Raw genomic sequence first — 6,140 nt, 5'->3', positions numbered from 1 at the left:
AACCTAAGTGAGGTATCCCAATCACAAAAGAACTCACATGATATGTACTCACTGATAAGTGGATATTAGCCCAGAAACTTAGAATACCCAAGATACAAGATACAATTTGCAAAACACATGAAACTCAAGAAGAACGAAGACTCAAGTGGACACTTTGCCCCTTCGTGGAATTTGGAACAAAACACCCATGAAATGAGTTACAGACACAAAATGAGTTTTACATGAAGCCCTTGGTATCAGCTAAGTCAGAAAATGGCAGATGACTGTCATGTCTCTCATTCAGCAAGATGTAGAATACTGTCCAGTATATTTACAACTATGTAAGCAAGAAGGTATGTGTGGAATATAACCATGTCTCAACTCCAAACAGAATCTAGAAAAGTAAAGAGAAATAACAGAGACCTCTGAGTGTCATCTAAAATTGTATCCAATTTAGTAACACTGGTGTTCAGAGTTTTAGAATTAATACTAATATGGAAGTCCAGTTTGTCGACATAAATGTAATTTTGATCATATCTGATATTCCTATGGTGCTTAATTAAGAACAGATACCCAAGGAATTATCACAGGAGAAGACAAAGAGCAAACTGCTAACAGAAATGACGAAATTAAACTCTAGAGATTAGTCCATAATATTGTACTGATGATAATTTTGTTATCTCAAAAAATTATGCTAAATGTATGCAAAATGTTAATACAAGGGGGAGTTTAAGTGAGGGAAGTAGTACTTCTGAAATTTCCGTTTATTGTAAAGCTAACCAAAATTTGGACGTGTTGTTTTAATTAAAATTGGATTCATCTGCCCTACTATGTACCTACTAAATCACAGAACTCCAGTCAGTGAACAGATCATGAAAGTGAACATCCAGCTAATTTCCCAACAATTTCTTGTGCATGAAGCTTGAAGAATGACTTACCAGAGTCTCCTGTATGGGTCTTGCAAGATTGTAACTACTGCAAAATAGATGAAAAATAGGATGTTACAGAAGGAAGTTCTAGGGAGAGATGTCAGTGTCATGGTCTGCTTCCCCACACTGCAGCTAATGTAGAATGTTGTCACGACAGGTTGTTTACAGCTCATCTTCCTTGAGCTAATGCCAGCTTGATTGGAAAACAGCCTGCTACAACTCTAGACTACAGATTTTGCATTGTCAGATTTCATTTGCTACTTTGTTAAAAAAAAAAAACTTATTGATAGTTGTATATAAAAGTGAAATCTACTTTTTAGTTTGATATGGGGGCTGAAAATATGACTAAAGGATTCCATATTTGGAAAATACATGTTGGTATTTTTCAAAGTGGGATCCAAATCAATCAGAAGTGTAATGTTTAGCACTGCTGATACGTCAGTCATTTGCCTGAATGGTGTGCTGTTCATGCTGTTAAATGAATGTTTCATTTCCCAGCAGAGTGATCTGCTGTCCATCCTTATAATATGGGACATTGTTGCCAGGCCATTTACATCAACACTGCTCCCTTACAATGGGCCTGTTTCATTGGGCTACACAAATTGAGAGATGCTTTTACATAAACTGAAAAAGAACATTTTAACATGCAGCTTGCGATTAATCAGAGAGTGTGACAACAAGAAGATGCATCAGAATATAAGAGGAGTATTATGGACACCAACTTTAATAATGTATAGTATACATTTAAACAACCTTATTTGGAAAAGATCCATATTGACTCTATGCATCAAATGGGTGATTTAGTGGAGCTTTTTCTCATGCGTTATGATTATGTGACTAGAACCAGGAAATAGCATTTGTATTTTCAATCATCTAATGAGTTCAGTCCTAAAACGTACATCTTTTAAAGTGCACTTTTTGGAGATATATTTATGTAAATGTGTGTGAGCTTTTGCAGATAGATTCAGAGACTGTCTTGGTTTTGTTTTTTTTTTCTCTCTTAAGGATATTAAGTGATTTTGTGTAAATTACCTTCCTTTTTAAAAAACATATATTAAACAAAATAAGCAACAAATCTATAGATTGAAAGAACTGTGATTTTCCTATTATTCCCTCATTGCTGCTGAATAGGAACCAATCTCACAAGCTAGTAAACACCATCCAGATATATGATAGGAAATCAAAATTCTCTGAAAAAGAAGAGAATTTGTCAGTATTTTTTCACTCATACATAAATAGATATATATATTAAATACAATGATTTTAAGAGATTGGTTCCTTTAAATTTTTTTGATCCACTAATGCATCAGTTTTCTAAATGTATAGAAAACTATCCAGAATTTGCCCAAGTGTGTAGACATGGCTAAGAAGCTTGCTGTGAAAGTGAGAGCTTTAACAAACCCTTATTATTCAGGTAGTTAAAAAGCAAGCTAAATAGCAGCACCGAGCTGTAAATACTCAGAGCTGACAGAGAAGTGGTTATGACAGCTTTCACATTATCTTATTGCAGAATCAAGGCGGGAGTCGCAGCTGGCTCATATGTCAAAATGTGTCAGGACTTAAATGGTAAAACAGGAGTGCAACAGCAATTGGCTTTTCAATCAATAACACGATCGATATATTTCACAGATATTTTCCCATATCTAAATTACTCTGCAGAGATGAGGGACCCTGACTGAGTGTTTATAAATCAATAAAACACATAGCTAAAGGACATCTGTTCCACTTCTTTTGCTTCAAGGTGCTGTTTGCCTTTTCTTCCAGCTCTCCCCTTATTTAAGTAAGTACGTTTGAGGACAAACAGTCATTGTGAGCACACAAATAAGCTCACTTGCTGCATTCTGTGTCCATGATGTTCTTTAAAGAAAAAAATAATTTTGTGTCTGATCATTCAACTACGGGTAAGGACAGCTTTTCTTAGCTTTGAATGATTTCTCTGACTGATTAATAAAGCAGCTTTCAAATTTCAACTAGTACGTGCAACAAAATCTTCAAATAAATTATATTAAGTACCACTTCCAGACTTGTAAGTTAAAATAAAAGCTTAGGACTCATTTCTCCTCATGCAACAATATTCTTGCTGAGAAGTATAGATCATATTTGTGCAGATACACCATGAGTAGGAAAACTGCTGTCCTTTATAAATTTATCTCCCTAACAGAATGATATGGTACGGGCAAAAAAATAAACAAACAAACACCACTAAAATTAAATGCAAAACTGTAATGCAGACATAATTTTAGTTCCAGCCTACATACAACATGTGATACACTATGTAGAACAGCTTAACAAAAGCTCTGGTATTGTGGGTTAAAACTCTTCTATCCGATCACAAGCTTCTACAGCACAAAGTAAGATTATGTTTCATACTGTCGATATTTCCTTTTAAAAAACAGAAGGTTGCCTTATGTTACAAGTGGAATGCAAATTGAGTACATCAATCAGTACACTGTTCTCTAAGCTTCTTTTGCAGTAAAAATACTTCCCTAGTGTCTTTCTCGAGAACACATGGAATTGAGGTGAAAAAGAAAGATCAATACTATGTGAATCTGGAACATGAATGGAGCAGCAATCTAGAGGTTGCTCCTGTGCCATCATAGCCTCAGTTCCTTTCTTCTTTCCCCTCATTTCACAACTGAGGTGGAAAACATGAATGTACAACTAACAATGGTTTATTCCCAACCTCAAGGCCCGAGTGACTGGTTTGCTTATCAAGTTGACAGTGTCTTCATGATTGCAGTTAGACTTTTATTCTTTCTGTCATTGTTATCTTCTGACATACAATTATCTTTGCACCAATAATTAGTTAATTAGAATGTAGTTTCCTTAGTCAGATCCTGCCCTTACTTTAAGCCTCATCTCATGAACCTTGCCTCTTACATCTCAACTGTGTTGGACTTTATTCTCTTTATTCTCTTCCTTGAATATTCTTTGTTAAGTCAATACTCCATCATTTTCCTTTTTTATATATTATACATTTTTATTGGATATTTTCTTTATTTGCATTTCAAATGTTATCCTTTTTCCTGGTTTCCTTCCTGGAAACCCCTATCCCATTCCCCCTCCCCTGTTTCTATGAAGGTGTTCCATCACCCACCCACTCCTGCCTCCCCGCCCTCTCATTCCTCTACACTGGGGCATCAAGCCTCCACAGGACCAAGGGCTTCTCCTTCCACGGATGCCTGACAAGGGCATCCTCTGCTATATATGCAGCTGGAGCCATGGGTCCCCTCATGTATACTCCTTGGTTGGTGATTTAGTTCCTGGGAGCTCTGGGGGTTCTGGTTGGTTGATATTGTTGTTCTTCCTATGGAGTTGCAAACTTCTTCAGCTCCTTCAGTCCTTTCTCTAACTCCTCGTTGGGAACCTAGTGCTCAGTCCAATGGTTGGCTACAAGCATCTGCCTCTGTATATGTCAAGCTCTGGCAGAGCCTCTCAGGGGTCAGCTGTATCAGGTTCCTGTCAGCATACACTTCATGGCAAGGTCTACTTAGAAATCCATTCCTATTGTGATGCTCTCAAAACATATAAATATAAATTTTATTCTCTCAAATATAAATCTATTTGGTAGAGAGACTCACAATTCAGGTGGGTCTTCCCACCTCAATTAACATGTTACAGATAACCCCACACACATATGTCTAGAATCTTTTTGGTGATTCTGGATTTTTGTCAAGATGACAATCAATATTAAATGTCACACCATTCTTGATCTATTGGGAGCGCTTTAGACAAACAAGTTTTGGTGAAGTTGGTCCATTCCAGAATTGAATTATGACTTAAGTAGTATTCTGTATTATAACCGCTAGGTAATCAGCAATATTTTAGAATGTTAATATCTCTTTAGACCACTCCCTCTTTCAACAAGGATTTTTTTTTTTCTTGAAAGGATAGAGTCACAACATCTGACAATTATTCCTTTATCAGCATCTTTATCTTTAGGATCCTGAAACATGTATGTATATCTTTTTCTCTATTGGAAAATGGTTTACTTCTGTTCCAATACTAGATGTGTACATATTGTAAGTGAAAGCAATAAAAGGCAGGTTTTACAAAGTTTGTGGTCATGGTCTATGAACTAATGCTGGAGACACTATCACTTTTTTAATTCAGAATGATCATGAACTGGTCCTTCCACCCACCCAGATGCCCTAGCTTGCACCGTTTTCCTAAAATAATACAGCCATCAGGCTTGGTGAGTTTTATTTACTGCAATATGAAAAGTGTTTTCCTTTATGGAAAACACTCAGAAATTACTGGAGTAGAGCACAGCAGACACAGCATTAACACAGAATTTGTAGTGTTGTTATTATTGAATTATAATTATTAAAACTTAACAGGCTTTTAGAGATAATAGATCATTAATTTGTAATCTTGCTTTGGAAATACAATTGAAATTAGTCAAGTTCTGGTTATATGTTGCTGTAAGATAGGGTAATGACTGAACAGGACCAAGAGTTTACCTTCCTGAAATGCTTATGTTTCAGTTGCTTTCTTTATTAAGTTTAAAATCAAATACAGCCATACTTTACATTACTACATTTTCTGACAGAACATATTTATATATTTTGGCACTCTACTAAATGCATATGTGCAAAACAGGAGCCAAACTCAGCATTGAGAGCTAGTGTGCAGGAATAGGCTTTCTGAAAATTCTGGAATGTTTTAAGCCAAAACATGGAAAGTATAGCAGCATTGACAGGCAGAGAGCAGTCATTTCTGGGTAAAAGATCTTTAGGGGGTATCACCATCCCTGACCTCAAGCTGTACTATAGAGCAATAGTAATGAAAACAGCAAGGCACTGCTATAGGAATAGACATGTTGAACAATGGATTTGAATCAAAGATACTGAAATAAACCCACACACCCATGTATGCCTAATATTTGACAAAACTATACAGTGGGAAAAAAGAAAGCATATTCTACAAATGGTGCTGTTCTAACTGAATGTTTGCATGTAGAAGACAAAGTTTGGAGCTGTGACAAAAGGATAGACCATCTAGAGACTGCCATATCCAGGGATCCACCCCATAATCAGCTTCCAATCGCTGACACCATTGCATACACTAGCAAGATTTTGCTGAAAGGACCCAGATATAGCTGTCTCTTGTGAAACTATGTCAGGGCCTTGTAAACACAGAAGTGGATGCTCACAGTCAGCTATTGGATGGATCACAGGGCTCCCAATGGAGGAGCTAGAGAAAGTACCCAAGGAGCTAAAGGGATCTGCA

Source organism: Mus caroli, chromosome 14 (assembly GCF_900094665.2).
Source record: "Mus caroli chromosome 14, CAROLI_EIJ_v1.1, whole genome shotgun sequence".
Classification (NCBI taxonomy): domain Eukaryota; kingdom Metazoa; phylum Chordata; class Mammalia; order Rodentia; family Muridae; genus Mus; species Mus caroli.
The sequence above is the reverse complement of the archived record's forward strand: the minus strand, read 5'-3'. Positions refer to the sequence as shown.